This window comes from Eumetopias jubatus, unplaced genomic scaffold (genome assembly GCF_037043125.1).
Source record: "Eumetopias jubatus isolate StellerSeaLion01/CBP00866 unplaced genomic scaffold, mEumJub1_p1.0 scaffold_17, whole genome shotgun sequence".
NCBI lineage: Eukaryota > Metazoa > Chordata > Mammalia > Carnivora > Otariidae > Eumetopias > Eumetopias jubatus.
In genome coordinates, this window is record NW_028274823.1 from 43693194 (window position 1) to 43719351 (window position 26158).

General features: G+C 45.0%; 4 pseudogenes; 2 read left to right on the top strand and 2 right to left on the bottom strand.

The window, feature by feature from the left end:
* Positions 1 to 886: 886 nt before the first annotated feature.
* On the bottom strand, positions 887 to 1673 carry LOC114205433 (glutathione S-transferase P pseudogene; annotated as a pseudogene).
* Positions 1674 to 4105: 2432 nt separating this feature from the next.
* Positions 4106 to 5004, top strand: LOC114205434 (large ribosomal subunit protein eL34 pseudogene; annotated as a pseudogene).
* Positions 5005 to 8238: 3234 nt separating this feature from the next.
* On the bottom strand, positions 8239 to 9129 carry LOC114205149 (regucalcin pseudogene; annotated as a pseudogene).
* A 9359-nt stretch (positions 9130 to 18488) lies between these two features.
* Positions 18489 to 19048, top strand: LOC114205435 (heat shock protein beta-1 pseudogene; annotated as a pseudogene).
* Positions 19049 to 26158: the final 7110 nt, after the last annotated feature.

Below are 26158 nucleotides of genomic sequence, written 5' to 3' on the forward strand. Positions count from 1 at the left end.
TGCCCAAAGGGCACCCCCAAGAGCAAGGACCGAGCGCGCACAGACCCAGGAGGCCCGCTCCCGTCCATCACCAGACGCTCCCGCACGCAGCCTGAGAGCAGCCCTCGGGGAAGGCCACCAACCGCCGCCTGGGCCTCGTGGCAACCTCAGGCGCTGCCGAGGCCCCCCTCCAGCCGGACCCGCGCATCTGTCCAACCTTAGCGACCCCTGGGCCTCGGAGGCTGCCGCCGCGGCTAAACAAGGTGAGCAGGTGCCTTAGAGCAGTTTACAACCCCATTGGAGAGGTTTTGCTGCCTGAACCACTGCAGTAGGAACAAACTCAAACGTAGTTTTTATAACCCGAGGGATTGACTGATAATGTCATCTGCAAGAAGAAATACATGCAAACAGAAATTTTGGGAAAAAGAAAAAAAGAATAAGGAAAAGTCCTTGTCTTGCCAGATATAAACAAAATATGTACCAGAAAATTACTGTAATAAAATACTATGAGACTAGCAGAGGGATAAATAAACAGATCAATGCAACAGAAACCAGAAAAATGACCAGAAACAGACCCACACATCTAGTCATGTATATGTGACAGGGCAACACTTTTAAATTCTGGGAAAAGGATAGATTATTCAATAAATGATGTTAAGCATCTAAATCGGTGATTTTGACCTCTTTTAAAAAGAGAGGTCGCTTTCACAAAAATCTCAGAGCAAATCTTAGAGGAAAGATTTAGTGGTTTAAAAAAAAAATCAGCCATGGGGCACCTGGCTGGCTCAGTCAGTGGAGCCTATGACTCTTGATCTCAGGGTTGTGGGTTTTCAAGCCCCACATTGGGGGTGTAGAGATTACTTAAAAATAAAATCTTAAAAAAAATAGCCGTAACAAAAGAGCAAAATCAAACCAACCAAGAAATTATGCAAGAATATCTTTTTTTTTTCTTGCTTAGAAATTTTATTCGTCCTGGAGAAAGGAAGGAAGGCAGCCCCCGCATCCCACAGGGGGGTTCCACAAGCTCCCATTGTTTCCCGTTGCCGTTGATGGGGCGGTTCACCTGCTTGGGGGAGGCGAGGAAGGCCTTGAGCTTGGGCCGGGCGCTGAGGCGCATCACATAGGCAGAGAGCAGGGGCAAGGAGTCCAGGCAGCTGGGGTCCAGGACCTGGTGAATCAGCAGCAGGTCCAGCAGGTCGTAGTCGGTGAAGGAGATCTGGTTGCCCACGATGAAGGCGTGGCCCCCCTCGTTCTGGGACAACAGCGTCTCAAAGGGCTTCAGGTACTCTGGTAGTGCCTTCAAGTACTCCTCCTTCCCTGCCTCGTAGTTAGTGTAGATGAGCATGACGTATTTGCAGCGAAGGTCCTCCACACCATTGTTCACCATATCCAGCAGGGCTGCCTCCCGATGGTCCTTCCCGTACAGCCCAAGGGAGCGGCCCAGGTGTCGCAGGATGGCATTGGACTGGTGCAGGGTGAGGTCTCCGTCCTGGAACTTGGGGAGCTGCCCATTCAGACAGGAGGCCTTGAGCGGGCCCTGCAGCCAGCGCTCCTTGGTCACCACCTTCTCCTTCCAGCTCTGGCCCTGGTCAGCCAGCAGCATGCGCATGGCCTCGCAGCGCCCTCGCACAGGAAAGTAGACAATGGTGTAGGGCGGCATGGTTGCAACGCGGGCGGAGGCGGCGGTGGTGACGGAGCGCAAGAATATCTTTTTAAGGGGCGCCTGGGTGGCTCAGTTGGTTAAGCGACTGCCTTCGGCTCAGGTCATGATCCCAGGCTCCTGGGATCGAGTCCCGCATCGGGCTCCCCGCTCAGCGGGGAGTCTGCTTCTCCCTGTGACCCTACCCCCTCTCATGCTTTCTCTCTCTCATTCTCTCTCTCAAGTAAATAAATAAAATATTTAAAAAAAAAGAATATCTTTTTAGGGGCACTTGGGTGGGGCAGTTTGTTAAGCATCCGACTCTTGATTTCAGCTCAGGTTATGATCTCAGGGCTATGAGATCAAGCCCCAGGTCAGGCTCCACTATCTGTGAGGTGTCTGCTTTGGACTTTCTCTCCCTCTTCCTCTGCCCCTCCCCACCCTACTCTTGAGTGCGAGTGCACATTCTCTCTCTCTCTCTAATATAAATAAATCTTAAAAAAAGAAAAAGCAATGAGCAGGCTTAAAACTCTTCAAGAGTTTCCATTTCTAATTAGTAATGGTGGCTTGTATCAGACTAACTATCCGCTGATAACAATTCTAAATTCCAGACAAAATATTTTTAAAAGCCAACTGTTTGAAAGTATTTGAGAGCAAACAAAAGTAGGTAGAAACTGGAGAGGTTATGATCCTTGAAAAAAGGGAAGAACATGGAGTGAGATCCCCATTTACTCAGCTTTTCTCCCAGGTCACTCAGTCTGTGCAGAGGGGGGCTGGGGTGGAGTAGGTGTGGGTGAAAAGGGGGTGGGGATAGATCTCAAGCAGAAAAAAGCCAACATACCCCGCTGAGGAATCAGAGGTCAGGGCCTCGGAGCATCTAACATTGAGGGGGGAACCCCTGAGAGAAGAGCACACCAGAGGGAGAACCCTAAGATCTGTGTACAAACTCCTCTGAAATCCTTGGCTGACTCCTGCACTGCCCATGTACAGGACAGGATTCCAAGGAATCCAGAGGAAGGCAAAAGCTCAGTGGAAATTTCAACTGTGGTCCAATGCTAGAGAAAGAAAAATTTGGAGCTCAAATCCTGTCAAGTTAGAAAAGTCTAGTAAACATTCTGGCTTTCCATTGAAACCCCAGAAGGTCCACACATTAAAAGTAAGGACCACTTCCTGGAACCAAGGACTACACCCTAGGACTAAGGGCAAAATTGAAATAGACCCACTCTAAAAAGTCTAAAACCAAGCCTTCATAGGATCAAAATGATCTGGCTGTGGTTTAAGTTCCTTCAAGAACAAAACTTGACATTTGTAAGTGGAAGATAATGAGATTTAGAGTCTCTAAATTGTATCAACCACAATATTCAGAAGCCAATAAGAATTTGCTGGCCATGCTGAAAAGCATTCCCACAGTTCTTTCTTCTCATCTCCATCTATCTATTTAATCCCAGGTACCTTGAACCCATCAAGCTTGGCGGGAGGGTATTGTGGGCTGAATTGTACCACCCTCACCCCAAATTCATATGTCCAAGTCCTAACCCCCAAGACTCTCAGAATAAAGACAGCGTCTTAATTTTTTTTTTAAGTTTTATTTATTTAAGTAATCTCTATACCCAACATGGAGCTCAAACTCACAACCCTGAAATCAAGAGTCATATGCTCCTCTGACCGAGCCAGTCAGGCACCCTGGAGATAGGGTCTTGAAAGAGATAATTAAGGGGCACCTGGGTGGCTCAGTCGATTAAGCATACAACTCTTGATTTCAGCTCAGGACATGATCTCAGGGTCGTGAAATCGAGCCCCATGTCAGGCTCTGTGCTTAGCAAGGAGTCTGCTTGAGATTCTCTCTCTCCCTCTCTCTCTGCCCCTCCCCCACTGTGCATGCTCTCTCTCTCTCTCTCAAATAAATAAATCTTTTTTTTTAAAAAAAGAGAGATAATTAAGGGTAAATGAGGTCATTGGGGTGGACTCTAGTCCAGTGTGACTAGTGTCTATATAAGAAGAGGCAATTAGGACACAGACACACACACACACTCATGAAAACAAAGGGGAGATGATGATCCATCTACAAGCCAAAGGGAGAGGCCTCCGGATGGAAGCAAGACTGCCAAAGCCCTTTCTATTCCCTCCCATCCCAATGACAATAAATCAGTCCATTATTCCCTGAGAATGTCTCTTTCTTGAAGTATCTTGCCATACGCAGTCAATACCAACCAACACAAGCTACTAACATTTGGTTTTTTAGATTCTTCTGGAGCTACAAGCTTACTAGGTTCACGATCTACCTTCCAAGTAATTGTAGGTGTGGTTTTTTTCAATAGTATCAGTGTGAAACAGCTTCCACAATCAGCTTTCTAGCCCCATCAGTTGACTCCTAAGTCAAGGCCACAGAAGTCAGGCTTTGTTAAGGCACACTTCATCTCTCAACATCAGTTTCCGTGTCAAAGTATGCTGACTTTCTTCTTGGGAACACATCTGTAGGCTTTCAGAATGGTCCATTGTTTGACCTACCATCGTAAGCTGTCCTACAAGACAGCCTCTAACAAAACTAGGCAGTCCTGAACCCCTGGTAAGAGAATCATTTACCTTTGTACCAGGAAGGTCAGGAAAGTACCAAAATCTATGTGTGGCGTATGCCCAGGCCAAATTCGAGGAGTTTGTGCTGTGAAGCCTACCATTCTTATAAGCTTGTCTAAAACAAAAAAACAGCGCGCCTGGGTGGCTCAGTTGGTTAAGCGACTGCCTTCGGCTCAGGTCATGATCCTGGAGTCCCGGGATCGAGTCCCGCATCGGGCTCCCTGCCCAGCGGGGAGCCTGCTTCTCCCTCTGACCCTCTCCCCTCTCATGTACTCTCTCTCTCTCTCATTCTCACTCTCTCAAATAAATAAATAAATCTTTAAAAAAAAAATAAAACAAAAAAACATGTCAGCAGGGCCTATGAGTGGCTCCTTGTGTGCTAAGTGTGTGTGTGACAGGATCAAGCGTGCTTTCCTTCCTGAGAAGCAGAAAATCGTTGTGAAAGTGTTGAAGGCACAAGCTCAGAGTCAGAAAGCTAAATTTTATTTTTTTATTTTTTTTAATTTTTTTTTAGAAAGCTAAATTTTAAAATGAAGCTTTTTTGAGTAATAATAATAAAAAAGCAAAACAAACTATGCTAGATTATGTCAAAATCTTAATGACATAGAATAACAAAACTTTCTTCCTGTTCATGCTGTATGTCTATTACTGGTTCCTGGGCCCCTTTCACTTGACTTTCTCGCTTTGTGATCTAGGCTGATGGAGCAGCCATGATCTTGAACATGGCCAGACTCACCAGCAGATGGATTGTTCTGGAAGGTGACAAATTGGCAATTAGATGTTTAGGTCCTGAAGTGGCACATATCCTCTGATCAGAACTGATTGGCCAGAAGTAGCCAGGTAGTTCCCTACCCAAGCACAAGGGGACAAGAAGGGCAAACACCAGGTGCCCTAAAGTAGAGAGCAGAAAATATCCAACGGCATCATCCAATGGCATATGAACTATACCTGTTCTCTAGGTCTGGTGAGTAGAGGCCCAACCTTACTAGAGTTGCAGCCCCAGGTAGGCCCATTTCCATACTTAAGAGGCCCCTGACCAACTTTCACAGCTCAACTGTATATTATATACCTTCCTCCTAGTCTTTCACCAAGAAACCTCTGGTGTAATTTTGCCAGGTAACTGTGCCAGGTAAAGAGGAATCCCCACAAACTTTCAGTTACCATTGACCCTCCCTCTAAGATAGAACTCATTCCTTAATACTCAGACCACCAACTTGGCCCACCAATCAGGGCCTTGACAGCATCAGGTGACACCTGAAGCTTTGACCAGGGTCAACAACAGGCTATGTGAAGCAACAATCATCAGGATCACGTTCCCGGTTTCCGAATGTGTAGGTAGAACAGATGCACTGGACTGATTGCCACGGAGCTGCCGTGAGCTTAAAGAGTCAGTGTCTCGTCATAGGAACTGCCAAGTAGAAGCCACTGGACTACCCTTCCAGGCCAAGGGAGATGATGGCAAGGAAATTAACTCCCCAGCTCCCAAGGTTGGAGGTCTTTGGGAGCTGTGTTTGCCTCATCTTCTGCCCTTGAGCAATCACCCCCATGTATCATGGAGTGTGTATAAAATTAGGGGAATTGTATCAGCAAGAAGCCAGCAGAATTTCAGGTAAAAGGGGGCACAGCCAGGGGTACCTGAGGCTGGTCAGTAACCAAGGACCAAATCCAGAGCATATCCAGAAAGTTCTCCTTGTGGTCGAAGTGGGAAACCTAATGAAGAGCAACGGAAAGAGGAGTGACTTCACAAAGTAAAAAAAAAATAAAATAAAATGTGGAAGGAAAAGGGGAGTGAGAGTCTTCTGAGGAAATGAGTCTCCTTTTGTAACTGAAAAAGCACCATATATAACCCAATGCGTGGCAACTTCTTATCAAAATATCTCAATTTTTCCAACTTTTGCTTATCGTGAATGTGTAAAACCTTTGAGATGTAGAAGAAATTGTTACGCCTGTGTTTATCTAGTTTATTATCTTAACTATTAATATTTTTACATGCATATTTATAAAGTAAAATCTCAATCTATAAATTTCTCTTTTATCCATTCCACATGTTGTGAAATGACCTCAGTGTTTTGATGTCCCCTCGAGCCTCTTGGTGAGTCATCCAAAAGGTTTCTTGCATTTCTTGAGAACAACAAAACCAGAAAGTCTCGAGAATTCCAATTCCCTACTTACCATCAAGAAGATCTCAAGGAAATTGGTTTGCATGGGGTGCACTTATCGTGGGTGGAAATGGGGACCCACTTGGCCGCTCTGCAGAGGTGTGAAGCTGCTGTAGCACCGAGGGGACGCCCAAAGTACTGTCTACTAAAGGGTGGGAAAAGCAAATGACCCTGGGACTTGTGACACAGTCACAACTGATTAGGTAATGGACAAAGGATCCACACTGGTTGCTTAGGTTAAAAAAAAGAGGGGAACTTTGATAGATTAAGAGAAATGTAAGAGTCATGTCACAGAATGTAGTGTGTAACTAAAACCTTTGGGGGCAATCAGGGAAATTTGATCCTCGACTGGATATTAGATGTTTTAAGCAAATGATTGTTTTCTCTTTTTTTTTTTTTTAAGATTTCATCTGTTTATTTCAGAGTGAGAGAATGAGAGAGAGAGAGCACAAGAGGGGGGAAGGCCAGAGGGAGAAGCAGGCTCTCCGCTGAGCAGGGAGCACAATGAAGGATTCGATCCTGGGACTCCAGGATCATGACCTGAGCCGAAGGCAGTAGCTTAACTGACTGAGCCACCCAGGCGCCCCGCAAATAATTGTTTTTTCAAAGATGAGATGATGGTATGGTGTTTGTGTTAAAAGAATCTTCTTCTGGTGTGCCTGGCTAGCTCAGTCAGAAGAGCATGTGACTCTTGATGTCAGGGTGGTGAGTTCAAGCCCCACATGGAATGTAGAGATTACTTAAATAAGTAAAAACTTTTTTTTTAAAGAGTCCTTTTCTTCTAGATACATAATGTCTAGAACTTAATTTAAAATAATCCAACAGCAGAGGTTGAGAAGGAAACAGAGAGGAAGTCTTGAGTGTGTGTGTGTGTGTGTGTGTGTGTGTGTGTGTGTGTGTGTGTGTGTGTTGGGGGGACAGTAAAGAGAAAACAAGATTGGCCACAATTAATAATTGGTCAAGCTGTGTGATGAGTACTTGAGGGATAATTATACGAATCTCTCTATTCTTAAGTATGACAGCCTCCATTTTAAAAAATAAAATAAAATGTTTTCAAAAGTTTGTTTTTCAAACTAAGACAATTTAGAGAATATCCTATAATCTGAGAGGCTTTTAAGGACTAGACTATTATTTTTGTTAACTAGGCCATTATTTATTAGTTTTTTGAATCTTTAGGTATGTATAATAAGTATGGAATGCAGAACGAATATGGTCCCTTGCCCTCCCCTTCTAGCAATTGCAAAGAATCAAGAGGCTGGTTGACAGCTGACCAATTCTTTACATTTCTATAATACCTTGGCAGAAGGTGTTGTCGTGTGTTATCAAAACCATCTGTCACCCCTTACTAAAATGCTCTACCATTTAAAAATTGTAAATAGGGATTCCTGGGTGGCTCAGTCACTTGAGAGTCTGCCTTCGGCTCAGGTCATGGTCCTGGGATCCTGGGATTGAGTCCCAAATCGGGGTCCTTGCTCAGTGGGGAGTCTGCTTCTCCCTCTGCCTGCTGCTCCCCCTGCTTGTGCTCTCTCTCTCTCTCTCGCTGACAAATAAATAAAATCTTAAAGAAAACTGTAAATAAAAATTGGACGCCGCTAATAATTTTTTTTTTTTTTTGTAACTAGGCTGAAATTTTAGCTCAAGGATTTTCTACATGTCTTCAAAAGTTCCTCTAGGGGTGTCTGGGTGGCTCAGTCAGTTAGGCATCTGCCTTCAGCTCAGGTCATGATCTCGGGGTCCTGGGACTGAGCCCCACATTGGGCTCCCTGCTCAGCAGGGAGTCTACTTCTCCCTCTCTCTCTGCCACTCCCTCTGCTTGTGTGCTCTCTCAAATAAATAAATAAAATCTTTTTAAAAAAAATTTCCTCCAGTAGAAAGAAGGCCTGCCACTCATCCTGCATAGGCACAGGGAGGAATTCCTTTGACCCCTGGGCCAGGTATCTTGAAAATTCCACTAGCTTCAGGCTGCAGCAGAAGACCCTCGGGGTCCCTTCCATCCTGGACAGAGGTCAAGGACATTTCAGAGTAGTCCTTCCCTCTGAAGCAAAATGAAGTTGAACAGGTAACTTCACGGTTTGGAGTCTTTCCCCCATCTCAGGATCTAATCAAATCACTCTTCTTCCACTGCAACGGGCCACCCAGAGCTCCCCCTCAGCATCAATGCACATTCCCTCGGGTTCGTTCTCCTTTCTCTAGCTTGTGAACACTTCTGTGGTAGGAGATCTTTCCTGTCTGCAGGTCCTAGTCAAAGGCGCCCATGGAGCAAGACAGGCTGTCCATGTCATAGAAGATGTTTTGGTCCAGGGGCCAATCCAAACCACTGGAGATGTCCACCTGGGTAAAGTACTTTTCCACGCAGTGGTCAGGAAAGAGGGAGTACAGGGACCCCTGGTGCCACTCCAGAACAGCCGGGGCTGTCTCCTCAGCCATATGGCCAGTCAAGTATCTCTCAGCGGGATCCACATGCCCATCATTGAACGGATTGTTTTTCTTGTCTTTATCTACTGTGGCCAGGACAACTGCTGACTGATCTTCCAATTCAAAGCACAGAACTGTGTTCCAATGGGGGCAACATAGCCTCCTGACTGGCGAAGGGCCACGGAGCTGGCAGGGGCATTCACGGTCACTTGCTGTACTCACATGCTGAGCAAATACCACTGGCAAACCTTTTTTTGCAGGAATATCTACGAAGAGCAGAGAGTTGGATGCCTCCTCTCTCACCGGAGACGGGCCACACTGGCAGCCCTTTGGCAGAACACACTCAATCTTAATGGAAGACATTGTTCTGGGGGGACATCTTGGTGCTAATGACCCTCGGAGGGCTGGCTCAGGACTAGATTACTCTTTACTCTTCTTTGAAAGAGTCTTTGAAAATGAAGAACTCTCGATATTGGTGTCTGTGTTAGTAATTTGACCAAGGTCACATACTTAGCACATGGTAAAGTTGGAATTTGGTCTTTGGCTCTCTCTCCTGACAGCTAGGTGATGCTCAGTCACAGCCAATCACTTCAGAACCTTAAACTAGTTTATGTGAAAGCCTTCTCATCTATCTTGATTTGGATCACTTGGTTGGTTAATGAGACAAATTTGAGCACTCATGCTGGAAAGTGGCCTACCAGCCTTGGATATTCAGTGTGGGCCATGGGCATTGTCAATGTGTGTGTGTAAGAATATGTTTTAAAGAAGGAAAAGAGAACACACATCAATCTAGAACGTCAGTTAAGTTCAGTTCAATTAAGGGGCACCTGGCTGGCTCAGTCAGTGGAGCATGTGACTCTTGATCTCAGGGTTGTAAGTTCAAGCCTCACAGTGGGTGTAGAGATTACTTAAAAATAAGAAATCCAGGGCACCTGTGTGGCTCAGTTGGTTAAGTGTCTGCCTTCGGCTCAAGTCGTGATCCCAGAGTCCTGGGATTGAGTCCTGTATTGAGATCCCTGCTCAGCGGGGAGCCTGCTTCTTCCTCTCCTTCTGCTGCTCCCCCTTCTTGTACTCTATCTCTGTCAAATAAATAAATAAAATCTTTAACAAAAGAAAGAAAAAGAAATCTGGGACGCCTGGGTGGCTTAGTCGGTTAAGCATCTAACTCTTGATTTCAATTCAGGTCATGATCTTAGGGTCATGAGATCAAGCCCCATATCAAGCTCCATGCTGGGCATGGAGCCTGCTTAAGATTGTCTCTCCTCCTCTCCTTATGCCCCTCCCTCCCGTGCTTGCTCCCTCTCTCAAATAAAATAAAATAATTAAATAAATTAAAAATCTTTTAAAAAGTACAGTTCAGTTAAGAGAGTTGCTATTGTATTTTTGAGGAAATAATGTATTAGTTAGCTTTGGTGTGGTAACAAACACCTCCCTACCCTAATCCCACTGACTTACCATAGTACGCATTTCTCATTCACATTGCATGTTAGTATCTATGATGGCTCTGCTTCATGTATCTTCTCATTCCAGAGCCAACCTGAAGGATCAGCCCCTTTTTAGGATATGCCATTTTTATGGCCAAGGGAAGCAAGCAAGAGACACAGCTGAATCTTCTAATGGCTCTTAAAGTTTCTGCTTGTCTGTGGTATGTATTACTCCTGCTCATGTTCCACTGTCCAAAGCAGTCATATTGACAATGGGTTAAGGAAGTACACCCTACCTTCAGGAAAGCACTGCAGATTACACATATAATCCTCTTACAAGGAAGAGAGCAGATGGTTGGAATCAATAATCCAATTGCCTGCATATTCTAAGATGTTAACTGTTGCTGCAGTAGAGTATAGAATATTGCTGTTATTTTTCTATTCCCATATTTTCCATTTTCACAGTATTTACATAATTTTTATAAATCAACATCTCTTCTACTGGGGTAAGCTACAGTGTCTGTTACTTGGCCTTTAGCACATCGGAGACATTTCTGACTATGAAAACCATACCATTTATTTTGCATCAGTCAATCTCTTCACTTGATTTCTTTTTGAACAGAGCTCAGACTGCTTCACCCCTACCTTTACTGCATTTATGATTGACTCCTGGATACTTACAAGCATTAGTGAAAATATATATGTGAAAGAAGCTGACATGTACTAGATATTCACAAAGACTTCTTAAATCTGAATTGTGTGTTATTTGTGTAGATAAACATTTCAACGCAACATAATAAAAACATCTGATTTTACTTATAGTATTTTATTTTATAATTCAACTTTGTTACAAAGATAATAAATGTTCATTTTAGGGAATTACAAAAATATAAAAAAGCAAAAACCAGTGGGTAAAATCACTAGTCATCTCACCACCCCAACATAACCACGGTTAGCATTTTAGTGAACATATTTTCAGTGATATTTCTAGTATATGTAAATATATAAAAAGGGATCATGTTGTGATCAACTAGTTTCACTTCTCTTATGATGTGACTAGGCATCGATGCCATTAGGTATTATCCTACATTATTAATGGTTGCACGATATCCTACCCTATGGAAGTAGCATAATTTAACTAGTTCTCTATTCATTATCAATAATTCTATTATAAATTTCCTCATAAATGAATAATTTCAAACAGCCACAATTAAAATTGAGTGAATGGGGGTGCCTGGGTGGCTCAGTCGTTAAGCGTCTGCCTTCGGCTCAGGTCATGATCCCAGGGTCCTGGGATCGAGCCCCGCATCGGGCTCCCTGCTCCACGGGAAGCCTTCTCCCTCTCCCATTCCCCCTGCTTGTGTTCCCTCTCTCACTGTGTCTCTCTCTGTCAAATAAATAAATAATCTTTAAAAAAATAAAATAAAATAAAACTGAGCAAATGGTTATATGTAATTTTCAGTGCCAGCCACAGTATTGAATTATAAGAAAAATACTCAAAATCATTTTATTTTGACAAAGAAAAAAAGAGACAAACCCGAAAAAAACAGACTCTTAACTATAGAGAACAAACTGATGGTTACCAGAGGGAAGGTGGGTGGGGGAATGGGGAAATAGGTGAAGGAAATTAAGAGGACTTATGATGATGAGTACTGAGTAATGTATAGAACTGTTTTTTTATATAAGTTTTTTTTAAAGATTTTACTTATTTATTTCAGACAGAGAGAGAGTGAGAGAGAGTGAGAGAGAGAAAGAGAGCATGAGCAAGGGGAGGGGCAGAGGGAGAAGCAGACTCCCTGATTAGCAGGGAGCCTGACACTGGGCTCGATCCCAGGACCCTGGGATCATGACCTGAGCCAAAGACAGACACTTAACTGACTGAGCCACCCAGGCATACCTAGAATTGTTGAAGCACCATATTGTCCACCTGAAACTAATATTACACTATATGTTAATTACACTGGAATTAAAATAAAACTTTAAAAAATCATTGTATTTTGGTACCTAATATATGACTGCAGATCATCTGTGCTATTAGTCTTCTTGCATTCCTCAATCCTCTAAAGAGATACCAAGCTATTACAGAATTTTAAACCAAGTGAAGAACTCTCACTTTCAGAAATAGTAAACTAAATAATTCAGAACTAACCTCCTACTGAAGACAACTAAAATAATTCATATGAAATATAAAAAGCTTTCTCCTAAAAACAGAAAAAAGCTAACAAGTAGCAAGGGATTACCTTGCCAATTATTGGCAAGAGACAATTGCTCAGAAAAGGTGAAAATCCAGAGAGGAGAGCTCAGTTTGGGGGCCACTTTTGCAATCAGAAGAGGTGGCTAAAAAGCTGAGGGAGCTAAGGTCATGTAAGTTGGAATCTCGGGCTTTTCAAGGCAGGGTCAACTCTGAAAAACCACTCCATGCTCAGGACTGTAATCCTGAGTGGCTGCACCCTGGAAGTAAGAGTAAACTAAAAATAAACTAGCTTTCTCCTGTACTTCAGCTCAGTTTCAAGTACTCTGGGTGATTCAGAAAAATTTCAAGCACTGAAAATGCTTAAGGTGCTTCTGGTTTGCTCATGCCCCTACACATTCGCAAAAGTCAATGAAAACCCTTTCTGTAAGAAGATGATATTATCCTAGTCTTAACATTACTCCAGTTAATTTTTCAAGTACAATTTTCAGCACACAATCAAAGATAATCAGACATAGAAGGAAACTGAATAAGAACAAGAGCCAGCATAAACAATAGACAATAGACGTTCAACAAATAGTCCAGACAGTGGAGTCATTAGACATAAATGAGAAAAAAACTATCTTAGTTTGGTCATTAGGATACAAACTGATTTTTTTTTTAAAGATCTTATTTATTTATTTGACAGAGAGAGGGAACACAAGCAGGGGGAGTGGGAGAGGGAGAAGCAGGCTTCCCGAGGAGCAGGGAGCCCGATGCGGGGCTCGATCCCAGGACCCTGGGATCATGACCTGAGCTGAAGGCAGATGCTTAATGACTGAGCCATGCAGGCGCCCCTACGAATTGAATTTTTGATCCAAAATTGGAAACTAAACAAAACAGAAATTGGGGCGCCTGGCTGGCTCAGTCAGTAGGGCATGAGACTCTTGATCTCAAGGTTGTGAATACAAGTCCCATGTTGGGTGGAGAGATTACTTAAAAATAAAGTCTTGGGGCACCTGGGTGGCTCAGTCGGTTAAGTGTCATCGGCTCAGGTCATGATCTCAGGGTCCTGAGATCAAACCCCATGTCCCCTGCTCAGTGGGGAGTCCTCCTCTCCTTCCCCCCACTCATGTTCTCTCTCTCTCTCTCTCAAATAAATAAATAAAATCTTTAAAAAATAAAATAAAATATTGGGCGCCTGGGTGGCTCAGTTGGTTAAGCGACTGCCTTTGGCTCAGGTCATGATCCTGGAGTCCCGGGATCGAGTCCCACATCGGGCTCCCTGCTCAGCAGGGAGTCTGCTTCTCCCTCTGACCCTCTTCCCTCTCGTGCTGTCTATCTCTCATTCTCTCTCTCTCAGATACATAAATAAAATCTTTAAAAAAATAAAAATCTTTAAAAATAAATAAATAAATAAAATATTAAAAAACAACAACTAGAAATTGAAGATTCAGAAGCCAAAAAATATAATCACACAAATTAAGAACTCAAGATATGGGTCTAAAAACAGATTAGATGGGGCTCCTGGGTGGCTCAGTCGTTAAGCGTCTGCCTTCGGCTCAGGTCAGGATCCCAGGGTCCTGGGATCAAGTCCCGCATTGGACTCCCTGCTCTGCTGGAAGCCTGCTTCTCCCTCTCCCACTCCCCCTGCTTGTGTTCCTGCTCTCCCTATCTCTCTCTCTGTCAAATAAATAAATAAAATCTTCAAAAAATAAAAATAAAAACAGATTAGATGAAGATAGCTTTGAAGAATCTATTGAGAATTAGAAAATTCACATGTATTTAGACTTTTACTTTCTGTAGGTTATATTACAAATCATAGGTTTGTTTAATATAATTCTTCAGCTGTTCAGGGCCCCTATTGCCCCCAAGATCTTGGCACCTTTCATCAGAGATGACTTCCCTCCTTGCCTGCAGGATTAGCATCTGTCATGTTTGCTACAGTGTTTCTTATCAGTTCCTCTCCATATCCAAGCTCAGAGGCTGCCTACACCAGTGTAGCCCCATTCTCTCCTAGACCCAGCTATGCTGGTCACCCCTTTTTCCCTCCATCTGAAGCCAGACCTAAGGTGCCTCTGCTCCTGGCTTCACCCTATAATAGATAGAACCTATCAGGGGAAGAAGAATGTCCCTTCCCTTTGTCCCAGAGCTGCTCCTCCCTCTCTCAAAGCCAAAATTACTCCTTCTTCTCTGGAATACGGCTCTTATCTGTTTCCCTGATCAGGAGGAAGACTTTTCCTATAACTAAAAGTCTTACCAATCCAGAAAAAAAAAAAAAAAGGCTTGAGGGTAGGGGCAGTTCACAGAGGGAAAACAGCATCCTCTTCTGAGATCAGAAGGTCTGGGCCCCCAGGAGGGTCAGAACGGCCTTGTAACAGTATAACCTAACCCCCTCCACTTACTCAAGGCCCAGAGACGGTGTGACACGTCCAAGACCACACACTGAGCAAGTAGCACAGCCAGAACCAGGATGAGGGACTTCCCCGGCCACCCACTGCTCACTAAGACCCAAATCAAAGGCTGACAGTCCCCATGCATTTGGCGGATGTAGGCACCTTTTGAGTTCCTGCCATACACCAGCACCGTGAGGATAAAACGGAGCAGACACAATCCTTGCCCCCACGTGGTGTATCTGACTGAGGAACAGAAGGACAAACCGAACAGGCACTACACTTGCATGTACTTTACCTATCTGGATTCATTTATCCCTCACAACCCAATGTGGCAGGTAATTTTATTATTCCCATTTTATAGATAAACTGAGGCCAGTGAAGTTAAGTGACTTGCCTGTAGTCTCAAAACAGATTATGTGCAAAGCTGGGATCTGAATCTGGGCTGCATAAGCTAGAGATTTGTGGGGTCGTGTATGTGAGGGGGTAGGAAAGAAGGCGGTGGCTGAACTGAGCCTTGGAAGCACATTTTAGCAGCCTGGGAAGGGAGAAGGGCCAGCAGGACAGGGAGAAGAACCATATGCACCTCCAGCAGATACAGCAGCATGGAGCCAGGGCCCTGTGCCCAAGGATCCCAAAGGCGACGGGCCTGCTTCTCTGCTGTCCCACCCCCATACCCGCATTTTGACCTTAGCTGTGGAGTACAGGAAGGCTCTGCCAGAAGGGGATTCATCTGTCACCTTTGGTCACCTTCAACTCCTGCAGTAAGGACCCTCACCAGCAGGGGGTGGGGCGGAAGGGCCCTCGGCGAGCAGCCTCAGTACATCCGGCCTGCCGCTGGGTGGCACTGTGACTCCTCAGAGAGGGAACAGCGCCCGCCGGGAGACTGACCACAAAAAGGAGTGGGAGCACCATCCCGGCCCTAATGCGCCGGGCACTGGGGTTACAAAAAAGTACAAGAAATGGTTCCTGCCTCCGGGGAACCTATGGTGGGGACAGATAGACCCATGCATAACGAGGTAATTGCTCCAACAACCCATTCCTGCTGTGGGGCTCAGGGAAGGAGGAGCCATTTGAGCCTTGAAACAGGATTAGCCATTCCAGGCAGGCTGGCCCTGGCGGTGCTGATTCCCAGGGCACAGCGCAGAGACGTGGGGAAGCGGGGGAGGGGTTCACGGAGTCCCAGCAAGGGATGGCCGGTGGGGAGCTGGGGCTGGGGGTGCCTTCCACAGTTGAGGAAGCATGGGTGTGTATGCGCAGGGCTTCAGCACCAACAGGCTCGGGTGCTCTTTGTCTCCATGAAGCACTTAGTTCAGGGATGTGGTGAGGCCCCTGGTGCTTGCATGACTAGAAAATGCTGGAAGTTCCTGGCAGGAGCAGAAGAGTCCTGGCATCCTGCCCTCTTGCTGTGCTTTTCTGGGCTCAGGCTCCAGTCCCAGCGCTGGTCGCAACTTGATGCGGGATCCGGGGTCAGACATTGCAGCTCTTGGGGCTCAGTGACTGCCTGTGTAAAAGGGGGTCTTTCATGTGCACAACTATGTTGAAAAATGAAAAAGTTTAGTCAGAAGCCACAGAGTGGGGAAAAGTGAGCCAAACAGCATCAAGAACTACCCATGTTGTTTCCTGCTAACCTGGTCTTCCTTTTGCAGGTGGAGCCACTGGGGAGGAGGACCTCCTTGGCTCCCTTCAGACCTGGGCAGGGCCCAATAGAAAGCCAGATTTGTATCTATTTGTCCTCGGAGAACAATTCATCCCCACAAAGTCTGTCAAATTTAACGAGCAGAACTTTGCAGCAGGGAAACAATTTAATATCTGGTAGATGTGTGTTCATTAAACTTTTAAAGATGGAAAAAAGACTCTGTTCTCAAATTTCCTATTCAGGAGTTAACTTATCATGATGTTGAAATCCACATCGAAACAGCTGAACTGAAATGAGCTTCCTAAAACAAAACACAAGCAGCGATGGACTGGAAAGTTTGAGACTAAAGGCTTCAAACTCACCCTGGATAGTTGGCAGGGACTTTGCCTGACTCTGGTCCACACACACACCCATCACCAGAAGGGGCACCCGTTGTACCTCTTATCCCCCCATAGGAATCAGGGGCCCGGCAAGGGTGCTCAGGGCTGCAGGCCAGGGCCCACAGTATCAATTCAAGCAGATACTCCCCACCACCTTTTGTCATTTATAAATGAAGCTGGTAAGAGGTGATAAGGCCCTTGGAGGCACCCAAAGGTTTGTCAAGAAAGGGGCTCCTCTTCACACTCTCCACCCTGGTCGAGCCCCAGAGCCAGACTTGCCCAGCCCAACTGGGGAACCCAGGTCACCTTTTAGAGAGATTATTCCCCTCCACCCAGTGGAGATTCCAGAAGAGGCACAAGGGGCTTTGTATAGCAAAGTGCATAGCACATGCATCCTTTTCATTTAAACGGTATATTACGGTTCAGTTAGATTGCAGTTTTCCAAAGATGGTTTGTATACACATTTCACTGCAAACAACATAAATTTTATGTAATTATTTGAATAATGATGAGGGGAGGAGAGGACTGCTGAGGAGAGCTAATGGGGATTAAGAGTGACAAAGCCCTTCCAGTCCCACCCTCCCTTCTGCTTTGTCCATTTGCTCCTAATCTATCACTTTTTTAAAGTATAAAGAATCATGCAGCAATAAATCAAGAAATGCTCTTGGCCCAGGCTTTGGGGTACCACACTGTAGTCAGATGGTATGTAATTACATCCCCAAATTGACAAGAAGTCAGCTCAGACTAGACTAGGTGCAGAAATGCTCCAGCTTTATGCACAGAAAACTGGCCTTGGAGGAGGGGCGATTGAGTTTCAGAAGGTATGATGTGATGCCCACACACAGATTTATTATCTGCAACTGTGTGTCCCAGAAGAGGCTTTTGGGGGACACAGGAATTTCCCTATCTCTCATCTGTCCTGCAGAATGCTTCTAATCTCTTTGTAGGGCATCCTGGCACCCCTGAGTTCCTTTTATACATTTTAGATATGTAATTTAGAGCAAGTGATGTTGTATCTGGTTTTCCCATCCATCAGAGCTTACTGTTGACTTTGTCAGTACCTGAGGGTGTATTATCCTTCACACAAAAAGAACATATATGAACCAGATTTTATAAAAAAATGAGCACCCCAGTTGAAAAACGGACAAAAGACATGAAAAATACAATTCATAAAAGGTTAAGAAATGCCCAGTGTTAGGTGAAAGTGTCCCTAACCTTCCATGACTATGTGTATAATCTGATACAATTAAGAATAGTTTCAGCGGCGCCTGGGTGGCTCAGTCGTTGGGCGTCTGCCTTCGGCTCGGGTCATGATCCCGGAATCCCGCGATCAAGCCCCGCGTTGGGCTCCCTGCTCTGCGGGGAGCCTGCTTCTCCCTCTCCCACTCCCCCTGCTTGTGTTCCCTCTCTCGCTGTCTCTCTGTCAAATAAATAAAATCTTAAAAAAAAATAAATAAACTACACTTCACCCTTAAAAAAAAAGAATAGTTTCAAAATGTTTCAATGTGTATACTCTTTGATCAAGCAATTCCACTTCTCCAAATGTATCCTACGGAAACATCTGCCCAACTTAGCAGAGACAAACGTACAAGGATTTTCGTTGTACCTTTAGTATAGGAAATTTATTATAGAAAAACTGGAAAAAAGCATAAAAGTCCCTCAAGAGTAGACTGGGACTTCTCCAAGCCTCAGCCAGACGCGCGGAGCCCAGCCAGCATGACGGAGCGCGGAGTGCCCTTCTCCCTCCTGCAGAGCCCCAGCTGGGACCCTTTCCGAGACTGGTAAGCGGCCCACAGCCGCCTCTTGGACCAGGCCTTCGGGCTGCCCCGGCTGCCCGAGGAGGGGGCGCAGGGGTTCGGCCACAGCAGCGGGCCGGGCTACGTGTGCCCGATGCCCGGGGCCGCTCTCCAGGGGCCCCCCACCCCCCCGTGGCCGCACCTACCTATAGCCGTGCGCTCAGCCCGCAGCTCCGCAGCGGCGTCTCCGAGATCCCGCACACCGCCGACTGCTGGCCAGTGTCCCCAGACGTCCACCCCTTCGCCCCCGAGGAGATGACGGTCAAGACCAAGGACTGCATGGTAGAGATCACCCGCAAGCACGGAGAGAGGCAGGAAGAGCATGGCTGCATCTCCCGGTGCTTCACTAGAAAATACGCGCTGCCCCCTGCTGCGGACTCCACCCTGGTCTCAGGGAATGCTCACCTTGGAGGCGCCAATGGGAGCCAAGTAAGGGCCTTAGCCCTGCTGTCCACCCTCCACCTCCGTAGCCGTCACTGACCATCCCCACCCGCCAATACAGTTCGAAGCAACAACACCCCCCTCCAAAAAAAGTATGATTGGTTAACCATACAATATAGCCCATGAGACTATTAAAAACAATAAGGTAGGGGTGCCTGGGTGGCTCAGTCGTTAAGCGTCTGCCTCCGGCTCAGGTCATGATCCCAGACTCCTGGGATCGAGTCCCGAGTTGGGTACGCAGCAGAGCCTCTCCCTCTCCCCCTCCCTCTCTCTCTAAAGAATAAACAAATTAAATCTTTTTTAAAAAAAATTGTAACTGTGTGGTAACAGATGTTAACTGGACTTAACTGTGATCACAATACCTACAAATATCAACTCACTATGTTGTACACCTGAAACTAATTATATGTCAACTATCTCAATTATATCTCCACTTTTAAAAATAAAATGAAAAAGACAGAAACAGAACAGTGTAAATAATGGGCTACGTGGTTTTGTTGTTGTTATTGTTGTTTTAAGATTTTATTTATTTATTTGACAGAGATACACAGCGAGAGAGGGAACACAAGCAAGGGGAGTGGGGGAGGGAGAAGCAGGCTTCCCGCTGAGCAGGAAGCCTGATGCAGGGCTCCATCCCAGGACGCTGGGATCATGACCTGAGCTGAAGGCAGGCGCTTGACGACTGAGCCACCCAGGCGCCCCACAGGCTACCTGTTTTTGTAAGAAAAGGGGGGAGGGGCTCCTGGGTGGCTCAGTTGGCTGAGCATCTGCCTTTGGCTCAGGTCATGATCTCAGGTCCTGGGATTGAGCCCAGAGGAGGGCTCCACGCTCAGCGGGGAGTCTGCTTGTCCCTCTCCCTCTATATACTGTATTAGTTTCAGGTGTACAAAATAATGATTCAATATTTGTACAAATATTGCAAAATGATCACCACAGTAAGTCTAGTTAACATCCATCACCACACGTAGTTACAAAACTATTTGTCTTGTGATGGGAACTTTTTTTTAAGATTTATTTACTTATTTGAGAGAGAGAGTGCGCTCTATGGGGGGACACCAGGGGGAGGGGCAGAGAGAGTGGGAGAGAGAAACTCAAGCCGACTCTGCACTGAGCACAGAGCCGGAGGCGAGGCTGGATTCCAGGACCCTAAAATCACCACCTAAGCAGAAACCAAGAGTTGGAGACTCAACTGACTGTACGACCCAGGTGCCCCATGATGGGAACTTCTAAGATCTACTCTCTTAACTTTCCAATACGCAACACTGTATTATTAACTATACTCACCATTCTGTATATTCCATACTATATTTACTTTTATTTGCATAAGTAAACACTGGGAGTATTCGCAACAAATGAATAAAAGTGGTTCTCTATAGAAGGCAGGTGGGGAGGGGGCACCTGAGTGGCTCAGTCAGTTAAGTTGTCTGCCTTCGGCTCAGGTCATGATATCAGGATCCTGGGATCAAGCCCCACATCAGACTCCATGCTCAGCGGGAAGCCTGCTTCTCCTTCTCCCTCTGCCCCTCCCCCTGCTCATGCTCTCTTTCTCTCTAATAAATAAATTAAAAGTCTTTAAAAAAAAAAAGGCTGGTAGGGAAGTAATGGGCTGGTTGGGGGCATAAGTACAAACAAGACTTCTAAGCATGAACCTTTTAATACTGTTTTGATATTTGAGGGAGGTATTACCTTTATGAAAAAATAAATTACAAAAAACCGAACAACAATGGTATCATCAAATCTAGTAAGGATGCAATAAAATTATTTTACATACACCACACACACACACACACACACACACACACACACACACAATCATCTCCATCCAAGCAAGCGTCACTCATTGCCAATGCCAGAGGTCATTTTTCAGTTGATTTTTTAAAGACAATTTTTTAAGGGGTGCCTGGGTGGCTCAGTCGTTAAGCGTCTGCCTTTGGCTCAGCTCATGATCCTGGAGTCCTGGGATCGAGCCCCACGTTGGACTCCCTGCCCCGCGGGAAGCTTGCTTCTCCCTCTCCCACTCCCCCTGCTTGTGTTCCCTCTCTCACTGTGTCTCTCTCTGTCAAATAAATAAAATCTTAAAAAAAATTTTTTTTTCTTTAAATCTTCAGGAACTCTGTGGTGCACTGCAAAGAAATGTAATGTCCGGGCAGTGACTAGTCCAGTAACACAGAGGGTAAACACAAGATGGGTAAAAGGGAGCTTTGACTTTCTTTTAAGGCTGCCAAGCATATGAACCTGTCTATGACTCTTGGTGGAAGGTAGAGATGATCATTTTCCACTATGGAAGCCATAATGGCCAGATACTCCCTTTTCCAGCTTTCTTTGCACATAGGGCATAGACTCATCTGACACAGATCAGTAGCTAATCAGCTGCATCCTCCCCAGAACCCGAAGTGGGAGCTAGTGGTACGAAGAATCCTTTCTAGGTCATCAGCTGTAGTGAGGGCACCATCCACGTCCTGGGGCAGCCAAGGTGTCCAGGAACCGATGTTAATAAAGTCCAGGGCTAACAGGAGGCCCAGGGGTGGTATCCCGCTCCCCATGCTAACTGACCACATCGATGCTGCAGTGGCCTCCTTTTCCAGCTCTGGTTCCATTCTATAGCATCATTTGTTTCTGTGTCTCTGGCTGCAGAGCTTCCCTTGGACCTATTCTCCAGGCCTGCATCTCCAAGTCTCCCTCGATTCATTCTGTGCATTCTGTTTTCCTTACAGCTGTCAGAATTGCCTTCTGTCACTTGCAGAACCTGACTCTGGATTGCATGAGGGGTTCTCAAGCTGGAAGTCAGAGAAAAAAATACAGGAACGAACAACCTACCCAGGGTCTCCAGGCCTTTACCTCTAGCGGAAAACAAATAGGGAAGAGGGTAAAGCAGTCCCATCAATCTTAAAACTGTGTGTGTGTGTGTGTGTGTGTGTGTGTGTGTTACAGGGCAGCAGTAGGGGTGGAAGTCAGACATGAGAACGCAAGAGGCTCTCCTGAGAAGAGGCTGCTGGTCCTGGGTCCTGGGTTGAGCTGGATCTAAAGCCTGCTGGGAAAAAGTGACAGCTACACACAGGTGATGGGTTTAGCCAATTAGCGATAAGATGTAAAAACCTGAGAGTGAGGTAGGATAGAGAATCTGTGAGAGTGAACTTTCTGCCACATAGTTATAGTCTGAAATTGGACGATTTTTTAAAATTTCATTTATTTATTTGAGAGAGAAAGAGCAAAGCTGTGGGGAGGGGCAGAGGGAGAGGGAGAAGCAGACTCCCCGCTGAGCAGGGAGCCCAACGCAGGGCTCGATACCAGGACCCCAAGATCATGACCTGAGCCGAAGGCAGATGCTTAACTGACTGAGCCACCCAGGTGCCCCGAACTGTATGATTTAAAAAAAAAATAATGATCTTGGGGGCGCCTGGGTGGCTCAGTTGGTTGGGCGTCTGCCTTCGGCTCGGGTCATGATCCCAGGGTCCTGGGATCGAGCCCCGCATCGGGCTCCCTGCTCAGCGGGAAGCTTGCTTCTCCCTCTCCCACTCCCCCTGCTTGTGTTCCCTCTCTCGCTGTCTCTGTCTGTCAAATAAATACAATCTTTAAAAAATAATAATAGTGATTATGAGTTCATATGGCGCTTCTGAATTTAAAAGACGGATGGACAAAGGACTGCGTGGGTGAAGGTATGTGTGCTTGCTCCTCTGTACATATCCAGAACGACTTCTATTAGATCTGATTCATTTATTCATTTAACACGTGTTCACTGAGCAGATACAGAAATGAATTAAAAATGTACATCTAATTTCACTCCTCTGAAAATCTCAATAAAACTTCAATAAAGGGATTTATAACTACTTTTTTCTTTCATTTGGATCTATATATCTTTTGTATTGTGGTAAAATATACATCATACAAATCTTTATCATTTTAACCATTGTTAAGTGTATATTTCAGTGGCGTTAAGTACTTCACAATGTTGCTCAGCCATTGCCACTATCCGTGTCCAGAACTTCCTCATCATTCCAAACAGAAACCCCACGCCCGTTGCATAATATCTTCACGTTCTTCCCTCCAACGCTGGCACTCCATTCTATTTTCTGTCTCTGTAATTTTGCCTGTTCTACATACCTCACATAAGTGGAATCATACAATATTTATGTGGGGTTTTTTTAATCTGGCTTATTTCACTCAGCGTAATGTTTTCAAGGTTCATCTATATTGTAGCGTGTATTAGAATCTCCTTTTTAAGGCTGAATAATATTTCATGGTAAAATGTATCACAACTTGTTTTTCCATTCATCTGTTGATAGACACTTGGGTGGGGTCTACCTTTTGGCTGCTGTGAAAATGCTGCTATGAATTTTGGTGTAGGATATCTGTTCGAGTTCCTGCTTTCTGTTCTTTTGGGTACATGCCCAGAAATGGGATTGCTGGATCAGATGGTAATTCTATATTTAATGTTTTGAGGAACCACCATACTGTTTTCCACAGCAATTACATCTTTATGTTTCCCTACCAGCAATGTACAAAGGTTCCAAATTTTCCACATCCCCACCAACATTTTCTCTCTCTTTTTTAAAGATTTTATTTATTTATTTGACAGAGAGAGAGATAGCGAGAGTAGAAATACAAGCAGGGGGACTGGGAGAGGGAGAAGCGGGCTCCTCACAGAGCAGGGAGCCCGATGTGGGGCTCAATTCCAGGACCCCGGGATCAGGACTTGAGCTGAAGGCAGACACTTAACCATCTGACCCACCCAGGCACCCCAACATTTTCATTTTTTAAATAATAGTCATCCAAAAGAGTATGAAGTGGTATCTCATTGAGGTATAATTACTTTTTAATGCATAACCTCACTAAGCAAGGGACGCATATCCAAGCCTGTCTGATTTGAGCTTTTTACTCCACATCCTGGTCCTTCTGAGGCCCAAGCACATTTGTTTTAACAAAGCAGAACGTCTCCCAAACATTCCAGGACTTAGCTTAGATACGAAATCTTTGGTGTTGATGCCGTGTATCTCATCTTCAGGTCCACTCCCTGGAATCTTGCTTCAGGAACTTTGGGAAACTAAGCCTCAAATAGGACCAACTCTGATGTATAAAAATGCCCATGACAACATTTTCTTATAAAAGCAAAAGCAAAAACAATCTAGAATGACATAAATGTACAATAGAGGAATGCCAAGTAAATTTCAGCACATCCTCTCGATGGCTATGATGCAGTAGTTAAAGAATGATAATCACGAAGTCTTTGTTGAACCACTGAACCACTGAAAAACACTTAAGGGAAGAAAGTGGTCTGTAGCTATATGATAATATGAAGTTACACAAAGACCAGAAAACACATTATTGAAAAAGGTACTGTGTTAATGTGTAGGACTAGAGGTGATTTTCTTTTTTAAAAACATCATTCATGTCCTTATATTGTATCTTTAATCAAAAAGGGGGGGAATGACACAGCGTGCCTGGCTGTCTCAGCCAATAGAGTGTGTGACTCTTGATCTCAGGATCTTGAGTTCAAGCCCAACATTGAGCATAGAAGCTACTTTAAAGAGAGAGAGACAAAAGTGAACCAGACACTTCATTGAGGTTGGCTAATGAGTGACGGCCAAATATCAATTCTCATTTTTTTATTGAGATATAATAGACATATAACATGGTATAAGTTTAAGGTGTACAACATATTGATTTGATGCATTTATGTTGCAATATGACTGCCATTGTAGTGTTAGCTAATATCTCAGTCATGTCACAAAATGATCATTTCTTCTAGTGGTGAGAACAATTAAGATCTAAGCTCTTAGCGAGTTTAATGTTTATAATACATAATACAGTTTTGTTGTCTCTAATCACTGCACTGTGTATTAGACCTCCAGGACACATTTATCTACTAGTCTCCAGCATGTACTCTTAAGCAACATCTTTCCCATTCCCCATCCTCAGTCCCTGTCTTTTTGAGTTTGTTTTTTGTTTATTTATTTTTATTTTTTTAAAGATTTTATTTATTTATTCATGAGAGACAGAGGGAGAGAGAGAGAGAGAGAAGCAGAGGGAGAAGCTGGTTCCCAAGGAGCAGGGAGCCCGATGCGGGACTCGATCCCAGGACCCTGGGATCATGACCTGAGCTGAAGGCAGATGCTTAACCATCTGAGCCACCCAGGCGCCCTTATTTATTTATTTTTGAAGATTTTATTTATTTATTTGACAGAGAGAGACACAGTGAGAGAGGGAACACAAGCAGGGAGAGTGGGAGAGGGAGAAGCAGGCTTCCTGCAGAGCAGGGAGCCCGATGCGGGGCTTGATCCCAGGACCCTGGGACCATGACCTAAGCCCAAGGCAGACACTTAATGACTGAGCCACCCGGGTGCCCGTTTTTTGTTTTTTTAGATTCCACACATAAGAGATATATACAATATTTGTCTTTCTCTGACTTATTTCATTTGGCATGCTGTCACTGAGGTCCATCTATATTGTCACAAATGGCAGGGTTTCCTTCTTTCTCATGTCAGAAAAATATGCCACCATATGATATAGCACATCTTCTTTAACCATTCTTCCATTCAGGGATGCTTAGTTTGTTGCTGTAGCTCGGCTCTTGTGCAATGACCATGGGAGTGGAGTTATCTCTTCTCCATCAGTTTTCATTTTTGTCAGGCAGCACATCTCACTATGATTACGAAATTTATTCTGAATCTTCTGCCGGCGCTTTCTGCCTGGTTATATCTTTAGATGGGTTCCAAGAAAGGTGTGGTTAAAACTGTGATGGCCAAATTCCAGGAGGTCTAGATGATTCGAGCAATTTGGATGGAGACCATTACTGAGGTTTCTAACAGTTGGCGCGCTGGGGACATCCCCAAGCCTCACATTTTTTCCATGCATTAAACCACCACTAGATGCCGCTAGAGTCTGTGCTATGCCTCCCAAGTAGGCTACGTGCGCCTTCCCCCTTCCCGTGGGGAAACGACGAACATTCATTTAAATGTGTTGTGTTAGGACACACTCATGTGCATTTTTACGCCAAGTAAAGCTCCGTGAGTTGGAAGCACCACCTTTTCTACGTCTTTTGAACAGAGCGTTGGAATTCAGGCCTACCGAGCGTCTTCTGGGCCAGGCAGTCTTCATTTATTTTCCCATTTGATCTCTGTGCCTGGCGTCTTCTGTTTGCCCCTCCAGATC